The following is a 22,887-nucleotide window of genomic DNA, read 5'->3' on the forward strand; positions in this document are numbered from 1 at the left end:
CTCTCCCATTGATGTCAGTGAAAGCCATGTATCTGGAGCCATGGTTCCCTCCATGTGTATTCTTTAGTTTTTGCTTTGTTCTTCGGAGCTCTGGGTGTCCAGTAAACTGATAATATTTTTCTTATGGTGCTGAATTCCCTCAGGTCCTTCAGTCCTTCACCTAGCTCTTCCAGTGGGGTTCCCAGGCACAGTCTGATTGTTGGCTGTAAGTATCTACAGCTGTATGGGTCAAGTGCTGGTACAACCTCTCAGGGAATAGCAATAGCAGGCTTCTGTCAGTAAGCGCATCTTGACATCAGTAATAGTGTCTCAGTTTTGTATGTGCTCATGGGATGGAATCCTAGGTGGAGCACTGAAGGAAAGGTATGGCCTTTCCTTCAGTGTCTGTTCTATTTTTTATTGCTGTCTTTACTTTGGACTTGAACATACCTAGGTAAAAAATTGAAATGAGTTTGGGATTTAGCTCAGTGGTAGAGCGCTTGCCTAGCAAGTGCAAGGCCCTGAGTTCAGTCCCCAGCTCCGAAAAAAAAAGAAAAAGAAAAAAAAATTAGGATGATTGTGTGGCCCCTTTGCCTATTTGGGGCTGTGTCTATCTAGTGGAGGTGTCTATACAGATTGCAGGTCCCCCTTGTTGCATACGTCAGATAAAGTCAACCGTTTGCATCCTGGGGGACTCTCACTTCCCTAACATCTGGGACTTTGTAGTGGCTACACCCTGTTCATCATTCCCCACTGCTACATACTTTTAATCAATTTCCTGAAACTCTAATTCTCTCATGTCTTTTCTATCACCCTTTCCTGTCCTCCCCACAACCCTGCATATATATCTACCACTACTCTCTTGCTCACAGGTCCCTGCCTTGCTCTACCTCCTGTGATTATTTTGTTCCCTGTACTATGTGGGAATGAACATCCACACTTTGTTCTTCCTTCTTCTTAAGCTCCATATGTTTTGTGGGGTTTATTGTGGCATATTGAGCTTTTGGGGGTAATAACAACTTATAAGTTTGTACACAGCTTGTGTCTGGGTTACCTCTCTCAAGTTTATATATTTTAGATCTATTCATTTCCCTGTAATTTCATGAAGTCATTGTTTATACTAACTTGGTAGTACTCTAATGTGCAAATGCATCTCAATTTCTATATCCATGCTTCCATTGAGGTACATGTGGATTGGTTACAACGTCTAGATATTATAAATAAGGCTTATATAAACATAAGGGAGCATGGGGCCTTGTTATATGTTGGAACATCTTTGGGGATTTATGTCTAGTAGTGTTATAGCTAGTTGTTCATGTAGAACTATTTTTAATTTTCTGAGGAAGCACTGAATTGATTTCTAAAGTGATTTTACCAGCTTGCAGTTCTACCAGCCGTAGAAGACTGTTGCTCTTTCTCCACATCCTTGCCAGCATTTCCTGTCACCTGTGGCTTTTATCTTAGTCATTGGTGTGCTGTGGATTGTGAGGGTCATTTTGATTTACACTTCCCTGATGAGGAAGGATGTTGAACGCTTCTTTAAGTGCTTCTTATCCTTTCAAGGCTCCTTGTTTGAGAATTCTTTGTTTAGCTCTGTACAACGTTTGAAAAATATTGTTTTTTGATTTTTGGTGCCTAACTTCTGAATTTTTGTGTATTTTTTATACTAGCTCTCTATCAAATGGAGGATCAATAGAGATCTTTTCCCAATCTCTGGATTGCCATTTTCTCCTAATGACTAAGACCTTTGCCTTACAGATACTTTCAATTTTATGAGGTCCCATTTGTCGAATGGTGATTTTAGAACATAAGCCATTGGCATTCTAGTCAGAAATTTCCCCCTATGCCAATGTGTTTGAGGCTCTTCCCCACGGTCTCTTCTATTATATTCAGCATGTCTGGTTTATATGGAGGTTCTTGATCCACTTGGACTTGACCATTGTACAAGGAGTTGAGAATAGGTAATTTTGCACTCTTTTCATGCTCACCGACAGTTCAACCAATACCTTTGGTTGAAAATGCTGTTTTTTTTATGCCGGATGGATTTGGCTTCTTTGTCACAGATTAAGTTCCCACCCGTGTGTAGGGTTATTTTCTGGGTTGTACATTGTATTACTTTGATCAACTTTCCTGTCCCTGTACCAATAACTGTTTGTTTTTTAAAAGTATTACTCTGTAGTAGAGGTTGAAGTCAGGAATGCTGATTCTCCCAGAATTTCTTTTATTGTTGAGAATATTTGCCCTATCCTGTGTTTTTTGTCATTCTAGATGAATTTGAGAATTGCTCTAACTCTATGAGGAAGTGAGTTGGAATTTTGATGGGGATTGCATTGAACCTATAGACTGCTTTTGGTAAGACGGCCATTTTACTATGTTTATCCTGCTGATCCAAGAGCATGGGAGATCGTTCCATCTTCTACGGTCTTCTCCAATTTCTTTCATCGGAGACTTGTCCCTGTTGTACAGATCTTTCACTTGCTTGGTTAGAATCACGCTGAGGTATTTTATATTATATGTGACTAATGTGAAGGGTACTGTTTCCCTAATTTTTCTCAGCCCATTATTTTTTTGAGTAGGGGAAGACAGCTGATTTGGTAGAGTAAATTTTCTATCCAGCCACTTTGCTTAAGTTGTTTATCAGCTGGAGGAGTTCTGGTACAATTTTTTCTGGTCACATGTTTATACTACCATTTCCTCCACCAATAGTGATATCTTAACTTCCTCCTTCCCAATGTGTATCCCTTTGATCTCTTTTTGTTCTCCTATTGCTCTGCCTATAAACTCTCGTAATATATTGTATAGAGAGGGGCAGAGTGGGCAAGCTTGCCTTTTTCCTGATTTTAGTGGGATTGCTTCAAGTTTCTCTACATTTTGTTTGGTATTGGCTGTTTGTTGTATATGGTTATATATTTACGTAAGTATGAATGTATATGACCAAATATATACGACCAAATATATATATATATATATATATATATATATATATATATATATATGTGTGTGTGTGTGTGTGTGTGTGTGTGTGTGTGTGTGTGTGTGTGGACATTCATTAAGGTTATATGTCCTCTGCCCTTGTAACACTGAATTACATTAATCAGGGTTGTTCTAGCTCTCAGTAATATAAAGGGGAAAAGTTTGTGGAAATGGTGTACTTTTAAACTACCCCCATAGTTAAGCAGGTTTACATGGCCAAAATATTTAAATTCTGATGCTTAATGAAATTGAGCACCCTCGCTTTGTTATTTTCTTTCTCCCTTTTAAGTGTGGCTATGTTGGACCACCATATATATCTGTGTACATAGGTGCGTGTGGAGGCTTGCCCTGAGGTTGACGGAAATTATCCTCTATTTACTCTCCCTTGCTCAATGAAAGAGAGTCTCTCAATGGCTAAGCTGGCTCCCTGTTCTTCCTAGCATTTATGTAATCTTCAGTTGATCACTGCGCCATCAGTACTGCACATATTTATTTTTGAAAGTCACAGTCAAGAGTTTATTTTGCCCCTTTTCTGCATGGAATTCTTTATTGGTTTATTACTCTTTTGATATATTTTAAGTTGTACTCATACTTTCTTGGCCAGGTTGCTTATAGGGTTATGCCACAAATCCTGCCTTTTCTTTGAACTGACATTTAGTTGATGAGCAAAGATTGGATTTTAAAGTTCTGCTCAGACCGTAGAGTAGGTATAGTTTGTTTCAGCCACAATACATAAAATAACTGAAATAATGTGCAAAAATGAACAGCTCTCAGTGAAACATGAAAATTTAGATGAAAATTTAGTTAGGCTAGTTAGTTGTATTTTAATGCATAATCTTTTGTGTTCTCCTCTTGTCCAGCCAAGATGCACACTTATCTGGCAGTTCTGGAAACCATGAAAACCTGATTTTTAAAGAGCGTCCACACAACTTCTCAAAAAGTCATGATGTGTCTGACAAAGTGGAAGCTTCTCGTAAAGTAACAGAGCTTGAGAATGAACTGAACAGTAAGTGAGAAGAGAGAGGTCACCTGTACTCAAGCAGGTCTGACCTTGGCAGTCGGTTTGTGGGGTGGGCCTGAAGAGGAAGGAACAAATGTCCTTCTAAGTGATGTTTAATTTCTTTTTCTGAAATGGTTGCAATTGAGAGATGTTCCACATCCAAGAAATTTTGTCTTACTTTACCAAGAAAAATCCTGCCTAGTTCTTAGTGATCTGACAAAGGTGAAGTTACCCGTTCTTGTTAGCATTGGCACTCTTGGACCCAGAAGGCACAATGAAGGGCTTTAAAGATGACAGGGTGTTTCCTCTACCCTACCTTTTCCATTGTCATTCCAAGGGAAGTAGGCCTAGACATTATCTTTCTGTTTTTTCTAAAAACTCCATTTTCCTACCAGACAGTGATCGCCGAAAATTTCAGAGCACTACTGTGTCTCTGGAATGCTGATTCTCCCAGAATTTCTTTTTTTGTTGAGAATATTTTCCCTATCCTGTGTTTTTTGTCATTCTAGATGAATTTGAGAATTGCTCTTGTCTGCAGGAGACAGGCCTCTCAGCCTAGGGCATTCCTGTGTCATTGGGGACCCTGTATGCAGGAGACAGGTTTCTTAGGGCAGGTGAAATGTTGCCTGTACGTTCTTTAATTTGCATGAGTTGGCTGCAAGGAGTTGTTAATGTAAGGCGCACAACACATCATTCGTCTAAAATGTGAGCCTCCTGATCCAATGTAAATGTTTGAGATTGAATATCTAATTCATAATTTAATTTCCAAAATTCTAGAGAAAGGTTTCAGATTTGATGCTAGGGATTTTATTTTTATCAATTCAAATCACCAGAACACTAATCATTAGGGGAAAGCAAAGGTGACAGTTCTGTTAGAGTTAACTAATACTTCAGTGGTTCCAAAGGCTGTAGAGCTCTCACAGCATTACACAGCATTCTTGCAAGCAGGAACAAAGACGTCCGAGACGATTGGGAGCTCATGGGTGGCTGTCAAACACAGCTATCTCAGAAGTTGTAAATTTAGTAAAGAGATTTATAAACACTGTCAGGAAAGGAAGAAGCGTGTTGCTGTGCCCCCTGTGACTTAAGTGCTATAAGAAAACTTGTGTCAGTTGAGTCTGCATCTCTTTCTCAGCCTAACAGATTTATTTAATTTTAATTCCTGAATTTTGCATCCTCATTCCTCAGTTGAGCTATGGGAGAAAGGCCTCAGTTTGCTTATTTTGTGTGAAAGGTGACTTTATGATTTCAACACATTTTCTTTTTCAGAATCTCTAATATGGTTTCAGAAGAACTTTCTGTTCCATAGAAATCTGTGCATCAGGGAAATAATCACAATTTTAAATAAAACGGAAGCATTTGAAACCCAAAAATTCTTTTTAATAAGAGCTGTACAATCAATTGTTGAAATACAACCATTAGTATTTTTTACGTTTATCGAGTTTCCTATTTGAAAGCGTGTCTTTGTTTTTTCCTCTGTAAGAGAATAGAGTGTCCCAGAGAGCTGATGAAGGATTTGCACACTTGTCTTGCCCAGGAAGTGCATTCTCCTTGTGTCTGCAGCACATGGGCAGCCTTTGATAGCATAAAAATACCTCCCAAAGAAGAGCAGGTACCTGCTGTCCCTAGTGCATGGGAAGACAGATGCACTCAAGAACCTGCAAGCATCTGAAAACACTGCATGTGTGTTTGTGAGACCTGTAGTGAAGTAGACTTGGCCATCCCTGGACAGTGAGGTCAGATGTGAATAAGTGTTGCAAGATCACATTGAATAGCATACACTACTGTTGGGAAATGTTTTCCTAAGGCCTGGACTCCCCAAACTACTCACTGATAAGCCCATTGCCTTAAAGGTCTTCTGGTCATTCACGTTTCAAATGTAAGTGGCAACTCAGTACTGATGGAAGGAAGGTATGTTTTATTATCATGGCACAAGATACACTGATTCGTTCCAGCTGGCTGAAGGGTCAGTGGGATGTTGTGTTCCCTCACCCTCATGACTACTGTGCTTTAGCACGGGGAGCAGGACAGTGTCCAAATCTCAGGGTTTGGGTGAAATGTAAGGATGGAGTTGGGAAGTTGCTGGTCAAAGGATGTAAAGTTCAGATGAACAGGGAATGACTTTGAGTACTGTTACCTGTAGCCTATGACACTCAGCAGTGTCCTATAAATAATGCAAAGGAACTTTAAGAAAGGGGAAGCATGTTTGAGGGTTTAAAAAGCTGAGATGGGTATTCAATGCCACAGTAAATTGATTTGTATTTTACAAGCACTGTAAATGCGAAGGATATTGAGAGGTAGCCTGGAAAACTTCAGTGTATGGGCATAGAGCTCATGCGCACGCATGAGTGGCCAATGAACGATACCCGCCCCTCCTCTCTCGGACTTAGCCACGCCCTTCATTAGTTCCTGAGGGGATTTTTCAGAACAGAGGTTATGGCAGTTTCACTATCCAATTCCAGTGAGTATGAGGGGAGCCCATGGAGTTTGAAATGACTCCTTTCTTCTCTCAGGGAGGTGAGAAAAAATAAGAGAATTTGGGTTGGCTTAGTAGCACTATTTTGTGAGTCTTAGCTTGAGTTCCCTCCGAATGGAGACCAACTGCTTCTTTCCGAATCTTAGCGAAGTTGACCCGTTTTCTCCCAACTGTCCTTATGGCTCCTTCCTCCATCTCCCGCTTGGGGCCTCTGTGGACTCTCATTTGCTGCATCAGCACATGAAGGTTCCCTGACTTGGCACCTCCTTATGCTGAACATCAGCAGACTCCATACTGAGTAGGATTTGGGAGTACAGCTGTTAATACCAATAATTATGTAACCCTACTCGATGCCCTCTTAGAGCACGCCGCAGAAAAATAGATTGATAAAAGTGAAGAAAAATATAAACATCATGTGTGGTAATGGCTCCCAAGCAAAGAATCTGAACCTTACAGCAGCCCCACCTAAGATTTATGAACAGGAAACCGGGAAGGGGAATGACATTTGAAGTGTAAGTAAAGAAATGTATATAATAAAAAATTAAAAAACAAAAAAAGACAAAGAGGTCTATGCTGTGAACATAATCAGAAAGATGATCTTATCTGCCTCTTTTGTTTGTGTGTGTGTGTGTGTGTGTGTGTGTGTGTGTGTGTGTGTGTTTTACCTTGACTTCCGTAGTCAATGGAGTTCAGATAACTGTAGGAATGCATTTTATGGTTTAGAGGCACTGATAGGATCATTCCTTTACTTATGCTCCCCCTACTAGTTTTCTCACACATATCTCATCAAGATTGAAGCTGTTATGTATCCATAAAACTTAATGCTTACTAAATCATTTTAACTTTCCTATTCTTTTCATCTTCTTTAATATTCCTGGTACCTAAATAATACAATCTTGTAAAAGGTGTTTCAAATTTAGCTGGTAGACTGATACTCCTCTTAAAACACATGACTTAGGAAACAAGCTAACCTACATTATGGCTGATTGGTGCATCGAAAAACAGATTAATTCTAAATTAAATATATTAGACTATTTAAAATAGTCCTGCTTTAATATTTGTAATCATATCAAACTTTAAATATAGGATTATAAAGCCTGTGATTTGACTGTACTATACTGCATTCTCCATATAGATTTTTACATGAATTACTGAAAATTTCTTGGCAAAAACTTATTATGTGAGCACCTTTATAACTAATACCACTGGGGCTTTTCCATTTAATGGTTATGTGAACCGTATGTTTAAATACAGGTAAAAGGAGATTTACACTTAGCAGCCAACTAAGTAACCTGGATGTAGTCACTTATATTCACTGAGTAGTTGCTTGTAGAAGGGAGCGCAAACTGCAGATCAGGTATTTCAAGGAGTCCTCTTGGTATAAACTTAGCCCTAGCTAATTTGGCCATAGGGAATTCATGGTCCTTCTGATACTTGATCAGTCCAAGACAAACTTCCTACACAAAAGTTCAGGATGCAGTTCCTCCTGTCTCTATGTCTTTTTTTTTATTAACTTAAGTATTTCTTATTTACATTTCGATTGTTATTCCCTTTCCCAGTTTCTGAGCCAACATCCCCCTAACCCCTCCCACTCCCCTTCTCTATGGGTGTTCCCCTCCCCATCCTCCACCATTACCACCCTCCCCCCAACAATCACATTCACTGGGGGGTTCAGTCTTGGCAGGACCAAGGGCTTCCCTTTCCACTGGTGCTCTTACTAGGCTATTCATTGCTACCTATGAGGTTGGAGCCCAGGGTCAGTCCATGTATAGTCTTTGGGAAGTGGCTTAGTCCCTGGAAGCTCTGGTTGCTTGGCATTGTTGTTCACATGGGGTCTCGAGCCCCTTCGAGCTCTTTTACTCCTTTCTCTGATCTTATCTGCCTCTTAAAATTCAGTTTTTAGCAGGTGTGCTTCCTGACCAAAGAAGTCAGATGAGTGCATGAGCAGCCCCTTCAAGGACAAGGCTTGGATTCCCAGGAGCAGACAAGGAACTCTCTGGGCATACTCCAAGGAATCTGGTGAGAACCACAGCCAGCATTTTGGATCTTTGCAAACTTGCCTAAGTGTACATTGAAAGAAGAAACCTCTATTCTGGCAACTAGTGCTACATTCCTTAGGGAGAGCACAGCTCTGCCTGCTTAAGCTCAAGCTTAGCTATCGGGAAGCTTCCCCCTGGGACTGGACCTTGGCACCTAACTCAGGACCACTTTACCTCACCTTGAGAGATAGACTTCCATCCACCCCAAGATAGACAAGACTTCCATCCACCCCACGACAGAGCTGGGGTTAGAGCAGAGTCTTTCAGGCTCTGGAGCACACCAAGAATGCACACTCCAGTGTTTGTGGGCTGCAGGCAGAACTGAGTAGAGGTTTCTGTTGGCTTCCGTTTGGAGGACTGGGGTCCAAGAGTTGGCTCCAGTTCTCCTCCGTTTGTAGGTAGCTGGTTCCTCTTGGTGCCCTGTGGACTCTCTGCCTCTTCAAGTGTCTGTGACTTTAGGGTCCCTTTCATAAGGACACCAATGTCATTACAAGAGAGACCACCCTCAGGTTTCCTTGAATGGATCACGTGGAAGGCATTGTCTTTAAGTGTCACCTACTAAGTGCCAGGGACTTCATCCTTCACCATATTAATTGCGTTACAACTTGTCCAAGTGAAGGTAGTGAAGAGAGACTCATAGGGTCAGAGCATATCTGACAGAACTATCTCACCATGCCCCATTCTAATTGGACCAGACTTTGTAAATGTGTCCCAGGTATTTCTGGCACTGCTGTCCATCATTGTTCTCACAGTATAGCTCTGTCATTTACGGGGGAAAACTGAACAAAAGGCATCTCCTCAGAAAGGAAGAACAAGGCAGTCGACTTTTAGATGGAATCCTGTTATAAATGGCAGAGACCCTAAGGAATCTGCTAAAGTTGAGCACTCAACAGTGAGTTATACAAGACCAATGAATATAAGCTCTGTCAGCAGAAATAAAGCATTTCTATATCCTAGCAGTAAACAAAACAAAATAGGGGAAAATTTCTATGTCGTACACCAACTTTTATAAAAATCAAAAATATTTTGTAAATAATTTGGCCAAACACACACTAAACTTTTAACTATAGCTTCTATTTTTGTTTGAAATCTAGGAAGTAAGTAAATTTCATCAAAATATTGCAGAATAATTCATAATTAACTGAATACATTTAGAAATCAACAGTATAGAACTCATAGGTTTTCATTACTCAGTATATAACTCACAGGTTTTCAAACTCATACCGTGGGTTTTCTTTACCAATCAGAGTTTAGAAGTGCAGATAATGCTGTCTCCAGGTAGTCACACATACTCTGTGAGAAGATTCAGAGAGTTAATTCTCTAACAGGAGGGTCCGCATCCCAATCTGGAGACAGAATTCCCTTCAAGAGGGTCTAAATCACTTGCAGGTATGAGTAGCCCCCTCAGAGGAAGGACTGAATCTCCTGCAGGAGAGAATGACAAAAATGAGAGGATCCATAGGAGGAGGGACTTAATTTCTTCTCTGATGTGACTGGAGCACCAGCAGGAATTTGACTCTGTAGTCTGAGAGATTATTTTCAGTATGATGTTCTGAGTTCCCTGAATCTACAGCTGGAGCACCAAGCCACCATCAGGAACACTGCACCTGGACCAGTTGTCTAAGGGAATTAAATACGAATTTCACTTCTTTGGCTTATAAAATCCCACCATGCTCTAGCTTCCTTCCAACATCCACCTTTCATTGCCCACCATCTCAGCTTCTCCCACAGAGCCTGGCTGCAGGTTAAAGAAAAAAAGGTAGTTGAATTGGAAACAGAAAATGCTGTTCTGTCCCTGAGACTGGCATAGGTAATCTCTGTCCTGTAGACTGATTGACTGATGAGACACATGTGAGTGTTTGCTTTGCATAGTCTACTGCAGTTGCAAAGGATTAAAAGAACCGTAGCTTTCCTTTGATGGTTGGTCCGCTCCAGTGTGGTGCACATTTGGTGAGTCATCCACTAGTGGAACAGAGATTAATCCTAAATTTTTCATCCTCGTGATCAGATGTATTTAAGGATATTAATGATACATCCATCAGTTGGGTCTGGACAACTTTGTTGTACTGTTTATGCATGATAAATTCATCCATATTAATTTTAATTAATCTATAGATATAGTAGTCACCTCCTACACCCAAAGACTTGGTCTAAATACATGCAAACTCAGGTGATGAGATATGGTTTCTCAGACACCCCCACAGCATGCCACACTGCAGGGTGGATGCTGCACAGTTCAGATGCAGACGTTTCCTGTTTGGCTGAGTGTTCAGTGTACCCTTCACCTTCTCACAGGCTCTTCTGACACTCTTCTGACACAACCTCCACTGACACTCCAGTTGTTTATTTTCCTTGGATTTTTGTTTTGAAGTGTAGTGCTCTTTTTTCAGGGTCCCAATTCTTGAAGGCATTGCATCCCCTGAAGATAAACAGTCTGCCTTGTCTTAAATTGGTACCTGTGTGTGTGTGTCTGTGTGTGTGTGTGTGTGTGTGTGTGTGTGTGTGTGTACAGCCACATATTTCATGATCCTACCCATAGCTGACCCACTCAGAACACATGCAGGAGGTGGGAACAAGAAATAAAAATAAAGGAGTAAAAAGCTGGGTGCAAGGCAGATGGGAGCAGAGAATCATGAGGAAGAGTCCAGAGTCCAGGGAGGCAGGGTGTGAAAGTACAGCAGCATCTTAAAGGGGCTGCCAGTTCTTAGGGTGTGGGGATCAGGTGTGTTAGGAGCACAGGAAGAAGTTGAATGTGATGAGCTTTCAAGATTAACTACTGTCTGATCTCTGCAGTGCCATCACTGGAAAAGTGATGTAAGTAGTACCTAGTGCCCTAGTCAAATCACAGACACTTTCACTGTCAGATCCCAGTGTGCTGGGAACCCCTACCCTGGGAAGTCCTCAGGGGTGTAAGGAGCATGCACTGGTTTCCTTTGTGTTGTACTCACCATGAGTGAGGAAATATTTGTCTGCACCTCTTCTGGAAGCAGAGATAGTAAACATGGGTGACACTCCTGATAGCCTATCTGTATAAAGTTTTGGCTTCAGTGGTGTTAGCTCTCTGGCTATAAGATCTAATCTAACAAGTCTTAAGATTTCACAGATGAGGGAATTATGAAAGCAGTTAACTAAAATACATACACTGCTATTCTGAATTTGAAACAGGCTTCAACCTGACACTCTTCTTCCTTACCCTCCCCAGACTTCTTTCTTTTGTCTACATACATTCCTAGTGGCGTCTCTGAGGACCCAATTCTGACTTGTGACTGGGCCTGGGTCATGCTCATGGGTTTGGGAAGTAACAGATGACTACACTGGGGCCCCTGTATCCATGTAGCAAATGAAGTTCCACAGCTCATGATTATAACTCTGGATACAGAACCCATTGCAAGAGATCCTCAGCTGAAATCACGGAACTCACGACGGACTAAAGACCACTGACTTGCAACATGATGTTCATCTTTCTAAACCCCTCAACATTTCACCAAATAACCGGTATTCTAGAGTACCCCAGCACACACTGAGAAGTGTAGAGAGAAAGAATTTCATGTCTATGTTCCTCTGCCCATGAGAAAGAAGTTTCAGGACAGTAAATAGGTTTTGAGGGTAAGTTTCTCTTTTATAAACACCATTTTCTCTCTCTCTCTCTCTCTCTCTCTCTCTCTCTCTCTCTCTCTCTCTCTCTCCAGTTTAAAATTATTTATTTTTATTTCACATGCATTTGTGTTTTACCTGCATGTGCATCTGTGTGTGGCTGTCAGATATCTTAGGAATTTTGCGTGTGGGGGCAATTCCAGTTAAAACAGTCAGAACAAAGAGGAAATGCAGCATCAACAGTAGCAATCAGGTCCCTCTCCTTAGTACCCTGTGGATGTACCTGACCTTGGGGCTACAGTCTTCTTTGTGAATGCATGTCATGCATGCACTGAACTACAGCTGTGACGCTGGTGTCCTATGGCTTCCAGAGGAGCTGCATCTTGCCTTGTCTACAGAATACCTGCATCCAGCCCTGTCTCAAGGCAAGCATGCTGAGGACGAAACATTAGCCACATGTAAACAACATGGGATTTGTAAGTACACAAAGAATATGATTTCCTATGAAATCTTCAGTATAAAAGGAGGGTAGCATGAAGGAGAGAGATGCTATAGACTAGGACTTCAGTTACACAGTGGTTTCCATATGGATTTGTCAGACATGACTAGGAAGGGTGCTGGGAACCTGTGCAGACTTGGACAAACACAAATGCTTTTCTGTAATGGGATCCAAGAGGAAAACAGGATCAGATGAAAGCTCCTTACCCAAGGATGACCTCTCTTCAGTGAGAAGGCCAGAGTTATGTGTGGCTTCCATCTCAAGACCTCGGGTCGAATGTGTGAGTCAGGTGTCCTTGTGCCTGCTGTTCTCCAGTGCGTTTAACAAGAAGGCTTCCTCCTTCAAATTGGCAAGCTTGAGGGTGGCAAGCTCTGTCCCTGCTGTGGTTGGATTATGGTCATCCAACAAGGGTGTACATGAGTATACCTGCACTGTGTATATTATGTAGTGCCCACAAAACCTGAAGAGGGTAAGATATTCTAGATCTTGAGTTGCACATGACTGTGAGCTGACTTGGAAATGTTGAAAACAAGTGAAGGTCCTCTGCAAAGGCAGCCAGTGCTCTGAAATCCTGAGCTTTCTCTCTAGTTCCTGCTCTGTAGGTTTTCTCGTGTCCTGTTGATTACTGTCTGCTCCACTAGTCTGTTCCACAGGAATCAGACTTATGATTGTGTAGCATCACAACACCAAAAATACTTAAATCTCTGACTGGATGCCCTGAATGATTTTTACACAGGATAAAAGTCGGCTACATTTGTGTTTGATTATTAACAGTGCCTCTGGAAATAAACTCAGATCATCAGCTATTCCTTTTACCTCTGAACCATCTCAAAAGCTCACACTATATATTCCGTTCTGTCCTCAGTGTACCATGTATTGCTATAATCACCAGTATTGTTAAAGCAAGCCAAAGGAGATTTATAAAATCTTCAGATTTTGAAATTTACATTCACACATAGCTTGTGCTACACATCATTAATCCCCCTTTCATGAGAGAGAAGGTCTCTTTACTGTCAAACCACCCTTGTGTACAGGGTGAGTTTTAGGACAGCTTCAGTTTGTGGTAACACTCTGTCTCAAATTAAGCACACAACAGCAACAACCCAACCACACTCACACAGAAACACATGCATGGAACACACACACACACACACACACACACACACACAGAGCACTTTCCAGTTTCTACCCTTCCCATTCCTCAAGTGAGCAATAAGTGTAACTGTACTTTAATCTCACCTACCTCAGTCCTTCCAGTCTGTAGGCTTCTCTTAAACCCTCAGGAATTGGCAACTGACATCAGGCCGGTTTCTGCTTGCTGGTGGGGAAATTGGGTTGTGTTGCTTTGTTAATCTGTACTCCCTTAGCCATCTTCCCCAGGCCCTGAGAAGATTCCATTAACCTCCTTCAGAGTACTTCAGTGTTTTTAAGTCATACTCAACAAAGAAACCATTTGGTTTGATTGCAGCATTTAGGATTGTGTTGAGTAGGTACCAGCAGAATGTACACTGTTTATGAAGTAGGTCTGTGAGTAAGGGCTAGGTGTAATTTTATCTGCTGAGTGAGTGAGCGTTTGCTCCATATCGTTACCCATTTTGGCTTCTGTGGTATTTTTATTCCTATAAACTAAACGGTTTGAGTTTGTGTTGGCTTCTTCTGTGATTTCAGTATCCAGCACCTCTGGACTTATCCTATAAGTATTACCAGATTAACAGGGCTGTTGATTTTCCATGGAGATGCTTGTTTACATTTGTACTTAATCCACATCTTATGTTCAAGAGGAGGGAGAGCAGCTTGCTGGCTTTGCAGCAACACACATTGACCCAGAGTGAAGGTTCTCTCTGTTACTGATTCGAATTCCTGAATCATCATGACATTTTGCATGAGCTATCCTCCACTGTCTCGGGCATTTGAGTACTCCTTTCCCAGTTGGTGACTGTGTTTGGGAAGACTCAGGAGGTGTGCCCTTGCTGGAGAAAGAATGCCAGTGGGGCTGGACTTTGAGGTTTTAGTGCTCTGCACCACTCCCTGTGCACTCTCTGCTTTGTACTTGTGATTCCAGATGTGAGTCCTCTGCTTCCTGCTCCTTCCACTGTGCCCTGTAGTCATGGAACTTAACCTATGGTAACAGGTGGTCTGTGAAATAGGATCACTAATCGCCTACATGTTTTATAGTTTGCTGTGCTCATGGCATTTCTGTCACAGAAATACAAAGGTAACTAATGCAGAAGGTGATGTAATAGAGCGGACTCTTGCTCTGTGATACCTGACCATGCCAGTTTGTGCTTGTTACTTGTTTTGGAAAATATGCAAGAATTCAGAACTTTGATCTAGAAGTGGCCCAGTGCTCTAAGAAGTGTTTAATGGGGTATACTGGCAGTAGCTTGGGAGTCAGGAGTGCCAAGACCTATTCAGAATGTGGAAGCCCAGGACAAGGGGATTCAGAAGGCAATAATATTTGTAACTGGTCTGGGATAATTTGTATGATGGTTTTACAAAATGTGGCTTCTTTCCGCCCACTTCGTAAAAACCAACCTGAGGCTAAATTAAAAAGTAATAAACAAATTTCTTCGATGAAAATTTGAAGAGAGCCCAGTATGGCCTCTGTTATACTGAGGTTATAGGACTTCAATGAAAAAGAGCAAATGGGGCAAATAGAAATGCAAAATGTATAGTTTACAGAGAAAAGGACACTGGGAAGATTAATATTATAGCCAATGCCTAGGCCAGAAGAGAGCCTGCAATTACTTAGGAGATTAGAACCTTAATATAAGGCCATGTCTCCTCAGGTGATGACATCACTCAATTAACCTCGTAATCTGTGGTAGACAGTGACTTACTTAGGGTTTTCCTACTATTAACAGACACCATGACCATTGCAAATCTTATAAGAAGAACACTGCTTTGGGTTTGGCTTACAAGTTCAGCAGTTTGGTTCATTATCATCAAGGTGGGAGCATGGCAGCATCTAGGCAGACATGGTACAGGAGGAGCTGGGTGTTCTACATCATCATCTGATAGATGACTTAAGAATGTAGGCTTGAAAGTATCCAGTTTCTAATCTGGGAAGGAGAACAGCAGGCCTGAGAGGAACAGGCCTCATGTGCAGAGGGATGTCCCATCTGTACATGGTTGGGCGAAGCTCAGAGAAGGTTAGTCAAACCTGTCTATCCAGTAGAGGTTAGTTAACTGTGGAAACTATCACTAACAGTAAAGGTAACTTTGAAGTCTGAGGAAGAGAAGGTTTGTTGCCATTGTTTGTGGACCATGCTTCAGAGGTGATGAGACACAGAGAAACTGTGTCTTGGGTTCATGCCACGAAGCATGCTAGCTGAGCACTTCACATCTTAAGTTGTTTATGTTGTCAGGGCCCTTACACAAAGGTGATCTAGTGACAGTGTCTTGCTTTGTTTGTAGCAATCACATGAATTTAAATTTCCTACTTGTTCTTGTTCTTAAAAACTAACTGATTAGTTTTAGCTGAGACTCCTGGGAGACTTTTCTCCAACATGCTGTAAGTTTTAAAGATTTCGTGATTAACATAAATAACTATTAATAGGTCAACACAGGGCCCACACTGACCTCACCTTGCTATCTGGAACTGTTACTACTGAGCCAAGGGTCTCAAGGGTCTCTGCCTCAGAAAGAAATGTGGTAAAGTGATCTCATAATCTATTCACATTCCTTGTATCATCCAGAACATCTGCTAGAATGAGAGGATCCTTCTCTGCTCAGGACAATGTAGATACTGCTTCGCCAGGAGGAAAGAAATGGCCACTACCTGCCTCTGTGGGGCAGTCCCTGGTGTTCACTGTAATGTCACCCAACAGTCCCACCTTGAATCTGCTGTTCCAATTGAGCATGGAGCCTCCCTTTTATTCTGGGAGATAAACAGGAGTCTCCAGCTAGGAACAGTGGTCCAAACATGAAGTTAAGTGAAGGCAGTGAGAATGGTGTATATACATTAAGGGTTTCTGATTGAATGATTCTGAACTTAATGTATTTCCTACTGGAGTCATCTGTAAGTGATATATAAGCTTTGTATTAAAATGTACCTTTAGGTCCAAGATTTCATGGTAGGTCAATGCCCTACTTTCTCTTAAAGATAATTTAAGAACTGCATAAAGAAGAGAAAATACTGATCAGAAAATGTTCCTAGGTGTACATGACTGGTTTACATGTGCATGTCTCTGTGCTCAGCTCCAAGAGCACACAATATGCATTAGAAAGTAGATGATAAGAACTCTCTTTCTTTCTCTCTCTCTCTCTCTCTCTCTCTCTCTCTCTCTCTCTCTCTACCTCACTTTCGATCTCTCACTCTCTCATGGGTGTGTGTGTCTCTGTGTGTGTGTGTGCATGTGTTTATGAATCTGTGTCTGTCTGTCTGTCTGTCTCTCTCTCTCTCTGTGTGTGCGTGTGTGTGTGTGTGTGTGTGTGTGTGTGTGTGTGTGTGTGTGTGTGACAAACTGAAGGTGAGCTCAAGGTCTGCATGCCCAGTTGGAACAAGGATCCCATGTTGATTGATTCCCACCTTGACAAGTATCTTGTTGTTGGTATGACCAGCATGTGACTATTGGGACAAGATAGAAGTATTTACAAAGCCAACAGTTTTGACCGATTTATGCGAATTAGGGCAGATTTGAGAGTACACTTAAGAGTTTTAAACTTTGTTTGAAAAAACTAAACAGTGTTCTAGGAAGAGTTTCTTTGGAGTAGACCGCCAAAGGCCAAATTTTATCTGATTGTTGGTGAGCACCTGTGGGTTTTTGTGTTCCTAATGTAGTATCCCTTAGGTTTGGGTCAGACAATGTATGCCTTATTATTTCCACTGTTTTTAACATCTCAAATGATGTCCAACGTTCTAGGTGCCAATCCACAAATGCCCACTCCTACATCTTCTCCCTCCTCCCTCCATTTTGCCACTATGATGCTGCTCCTAAACTCACCCAACTTTTCGAAACCCACCACTCCAGCCTCCTCCTATGTTCGAGCATCACATCTCCACAGGACCAAGGGCCTTCCATCCCATTTGTTTCAAATAATGCCATCCTCTGATATATATTGGTTGGTGGTCTATTTTCTGGAAGCTCTGGGTCATCAGCCAGCATATATTGTTCTTCCTCTATTGCAGGACCTCCTCTGTCACAGGACATCCACTGTTTAAGCACCACACTACCTCAGGAAGTCCACTGTCTGTGTGTCAACTCCACTGTAACAGGACCACAAGTGTCTCAGCACTTCAACTATCACAGCACTTCTACTGTTCATGAGCTCAAGAGTCTCAGCATCTCAAGTGTCACAGGACCTCCTTTGTCCAAGAACTGGACTGTCCAAGCAACACTACTATTGCGGGACCTCCACTGTCACAGGACTTCCACTGTAGGAGCACTACAACTGTCTCAGGACACCCACTGTCCTATAAGCTCCACTATCTCAGGAATTCCACTGTCGTAGCACCACCCGTAGCAACTAAAGTGTTTCAGGACATCAACTGAAGCAAGATCTGCCATGATTCTGCAACTTCACTGCCACAGGATCTCTACAGTGACAGGAATACCCCTGTATCATCAATTCCAATTTTGCAGGACCTCCACTGTAGCAGAACCTTCAATTGTGCAGCAGCTCCCCTGTAGGGAGATTGACCTCCATGATCTCAGTGCATCGATTTTCAAAGGACCTTCACTGTCACAGAACCGGCGCTATTTCAGTGCCTCCACTGTCGCAGGACCTACCTCTTCACAGGATCTGCACTGTTGCAACAACTGAAATTTCAATTTTTCAAAGTCATTGCTGTTTATATTTGAGGCTGAATGAAATGTGATGCTACTTTTGAAAGCATAAAAATTTGTTCTATAGCTCTTGTGATAAATGCCGTGTGTGCTTGGACCAGTAAACTATGGAAGACTTCATGAGCTCATACCACTCTCCACCTCACTTTGTGGAAGCTGGTGTTTTTAGAGTGTGATAAACTTCAGGTGAATGGATGCATTCAGCTGCACCACGCTCTAGAGTGGGCTACACAGCAGTCATATTGAGTCCTTGCTGGGAAGAGAAGAAATCCAGAGGAGGGAGAAGGCTTGGGTTGGGGGAAGTATCATAAAATACTTAGAAGATATAAGAAGGTAAGAATCATGGGGAACTGGAAAACAGAGCCAGAGGAAGAATGAGCACAGAGCAAACTGGGAAGGACAAAGTACAAAGGCACTTGGGTTTTGCCATCTGCGTGTTCTCTGGACAATCTCCCTTGGCCTCATTTCTGGGAGAAAACTCTTCCTCCACCCCCTTGTAATGTTTCATTCTTGAAGGAAAGCAGCAACACAACTTCATCAGTGAATTTCGCCATTGGAATTGGTTCATCCTTTAATGCCTCTGGGAAATCCCCAGCTGGGGAATGTCCTGCTCTCTGCTGAGAGACAGCAGGAAAGTAGGTTGTCCTCTGTTTTCTCGTTGCTACAGCTCTTCTAAGTGTGGCTGATTGTTGAGTGAAGACACAGGACACTTCTGGTGTGTATGTATGCTTTGTTCGCTGTGGGTGTTGTCGGTAGTGTCCTGAAAAGAAGAAGGGCATGCCCAATGGCTCTTTGCTTCCTCTTTGACTAGCCTTATGATCATAGGGAGACACTAGGCCATTGGAAGATGAGGAGAACAATGTGTCTATGTTGTGTTCACTTCTATTCCTATTTAGTCCTAGAGGGAAATCAGCAAGGGTAGAGAAGGGGACCATAACTGGACAAAGCTGCTGAGCCTGTGTTGTGCAGCAATTCCTGTGTATAACTTGATGTTACATTAAGCAATAGGATGCCATGTTCTGTTTATACCTTTTTGATGCAATGAATCTATAATATTTTACCTCAAACCTCAATATATTACGTTTCTTCCTCTTTTGGAGAATCTGGCATGAGAGGGATCACTTCTTCATAAGGATTTGTGAACCTCTTCCAGTTTTCATTGACCAGGGGTACATCATCACCTCTGTGACTGTCAGCCCATAGTTTGGATTTACTTTCAGTAATAGGCTAAGCTGTCTCTTCTGACAACCCACAGTGAGCAGGGTACACACCTGCTACAACCTGTCTTCTGAACTGTTGTATGTCAACAGAGTCAAATACAACAGTGAAATATAAGCCTACTCCTAAGATCCATGTGTTGGTTTTTTGTTTTTTTTTGCACCACCATAAAGTTGTCCTAGGAAGAGATCAGGTGCACCAATAGGGTAAGCACCATGCTGCCAGTTCAGCATTTGCCCAGATTTGTCTTGAGTTGAAGGCCAAAGTCGATGCTTTTGACTTTTCTTTTCTTCTTTAACAAAATATAATCTGGTTTCAGGTCACTGTGAACTTATACAGTGCCCATAGCCATAGATAAAGCCTGCTAATATTTGCCTAAATATTTCCTTGGCTCCTTCCTCCTCTCGGTGGAAAGACTTTCAGATGTATTTGTAAAGATGTAAATTTTCAACCAGTTTCACGATAAGTTATTAGAATTGTCTCAGACTCAATTGGAGAAGCAAGATGATGTTGGGGTGGATGAAAAACTTCATTATATTTGCCATGGTCAAGTTTGGCTGGCACCATTGCTTCTTCTTTGCATGCACTTTGATAACCCCTGTAGCAGAACTTCCTCTGTCCCAGCACCTGAACTATCCCAAGACCTCCACAGTCAAAGGACCAATATTGTGGTAGGGTGTCTGTGGTCAGGCAACTCCTCTGTCTCAGACCCTCCAAATTGCAAGACCTTTACGGGCACTGGAAGTCACTGTCCCTAAACTTCCACTGTTGGAATACCTCAACTATAACAAGGACCTCTACTATTGTACAATCCCCTTGTCATAGCACGTCTATTGTTACAAAGTAGTCCACTGTCAAAGGACCTCCAGGGTCTCAGCCTCTCCACTGTTACAGGATCTCTACTGTCTTAGGACCACTGCTGTTGGAGGACCTCCTGTCTCTCAGCAACTTCAGTTTGTTGGAGCTCTCCTATCAGAGGACATTTACATTTGCTGTACTTCCAGTGTCACAGCTGTTATAAGAACCTCCGTTCTCACAGGACCTCCAGTGCGTCAGTACCTCCACTGTCCAAGGAATTTTATATTGTAGGACCTCTACTGTCCTACAGAATGTCCACTGTCGCTAGATTTCCACTGTCACAACACCGCAACCATTACAAGAACTGCAATTTTGGCATGACCTCCAGTGTTCCAGCCCCTCCAGTGTCATAGGACCTCCACTATCCCATGACGTCCACTGTCTCACCAAGGCCAATTTAAAGGACCTCTACTATAACAGGTTATCCACTGTAGCTGGACTTACACTGTTGCAGTACCTCAACTGTTGCAGGACCAACAAGGTTGCAGGACATAGACCCTCTCAGCAGCTAGAATTTGCAGGACCTCTACTGGCACACAAATTCCACAGTTGCTGGAGCTCCACTGTCACTGCAAATGCACTGTCTCATGATATTCACTGTTGCTGGACCAGTAGTGTGGCAGTACCTCCATTTTTGCCAAGCCCCTCCACTGACGCAAGACTTCCACTTTTGTAGCACCTTCACTGTCCAAGCAAACCAACTCCTGCAGGATCTCCATTGTCTCAGGGCATTCACTAATGCCAGCTCTCCAATGTTGTAGTACTTTTTAAAAATTCCTCTAAAAAAGGTTACTTTGTTATTTACAAAGTACAATTCAGGTGTTGAGAAAATAAATAAGGTCAGTTTCCCCCCTAGATACTAAGTAAATAAAATGTTTTTCTAGACACAATATATGTAAAAGCTTGTGAAAATGTTCATATAAAGCTATTTGTGGTGGCATGTGCATTTAATGCCAGCTCTAAGAATGCAGAAAGAGGCAGATTATGGTTAGTTTCCGGTCCCCTCGCCTGTGTAGTGAATTCCAGAACAGCCTCAAATGTATAGTGAGTCACTGGGCTCCGTTTTGTTCTGATTGCTTGCTCGTGTTTGCATTTTTAGGCTAGTCAAAAATGTATATATAAGATCACCCTATTATACCAAGAGCAGTTATTAAATATAAGAATTATAGATGCATCCTTTGAAGCTCTTCATCTTAGAAAGAATGAGGGAGAGAGAATGAATGAGTTGGCTTTGGTTTCAGTTTCAGATCGTTATGGCTCAGGTAAACCCAGAGCACAGAGTGAAGTTTTTATGAGCTTTATTTTTCTTGGATAATTTATGTATGCACATTTCAAACGTTATCCCCTTCCCATGCTCTCCCAACCCCCTGCCCCTGCTTCTATGTGGATGTCAGCCACTTGAGTCATGCAGAGTTTGACCACATGAGACTCACCCCAGGACCTAAATGCAGTGAGTTCAAGGACTCACATGCTATGCTGCGTGGGCTCCTCCTTATGCCACACCTTGACCCCATTGCACCCTGGGCCTCCATACCATAAGCCAGAGTGCAGATCCCTGGGCACAGTAGGACACACCTAGGCTAGTTTTCACTCCCATGGATGCTCTTGTGGCCTTATCAGAGCACTGTGACCACATCCCACATCTGAACAGCAAGCTAATCAACAGGATGCTCTGGGAGTCCATCAGTTTGCTTCCTCAGTGACCCCATAATAGAGGGGGAAGAAATCCAGGCTTTAGGGAGCTACCACAGCCATGATTGTTCTTTTGTCCCAGCCACTCCACCTTTGGCCAAGTTACAGCTCTGCCAGGCCCTGCTATGTTGTCTTCAAAATCTTTGTGTGTCAGTGATACTTGTATGAACTATGCTACACGTTGGCCTAGAGGCTGGGCTTTCCTCTTGCATTTCCAGCAAGACTACAGAGTTCCCGGGGGAGACTCTCATGGCTCTTCATGTTCTGACAGCACAGTCTGCAGATGTCTCTAAGGTATTGGACATCAGACCCCACTGAGGAGTGAGAGGCTTTCAGTGGCTTATAGACCCAGGGCCTGGGCATGATGGCCTTTATTGTGTGTTTGATAGCATGTATGCTCTGCTCCAAGTGTAGACAGACACTCCCCATGCCTGTAGTCTGTGCTTGGAGTGTGGGTACACACTCTCCATGCAAACAGCTGTCTACGCACACACAGATGCCATTTTCATGATTTACACCTGTTATCTTTGATGTTTCTTTTAAAAGACAATCATATAAAGTTACTGTGATTTTGTGCTGGCTTTCTTTACCCAGCCCACAGATGAATATTGGAAGGAGACTCTGGGATCTGCATGGGCTCCTCCTTATGACCACACCTTGACCCCATTGCACACTTTTTCTCAGAAGCATGGCAGAGCATGGCCTGTAATTGTCCTGTCCATTCCCTATGGATTGTGACCAGTCTGCAGTTCTGCACAGCCTGGCATCCA

At 42.3% G+C, this 22,887-nt stretch overlaps 1 long non-coding RNA gene across 1 annotated transcript; it reads left to right on the forward strand.

Moving 5' to 3' along the window:
- The first annotated feature begins 5,900 nt into the window (after positions 1 to 5,900).
- On the forward strand, positions 5,901 to 22,676 carry LOC134478889 (uncharacterized). Its single transcript, XR_005499850.2, has 3 exons — positions 5,901 to 6,413; positions 8,325 to 8,447; positions 17,692 to 22,676. It is a non-coding gene; the product is annotated as an uncharacterized LOC134478889 (long non-coding RNA).
- Positions 22,677 to 22,887: the final 211 nt, after the last annotated feature.

The sequence above is a fragment of the Rattus norvegicus genome, chromosome 1 (genome assembly GCF_036323735.1).
Source record: "Rattus norvegicus strain BN/NHsdMcwi chromosome 1, GRCr8, whole genome shotgun sequence".
Lineage (NCBI taxonomy): Eukaryota > Metazoa > Chordata > Mammalia > Rodentia > Muridae > Rattus > Rattus norvegicus.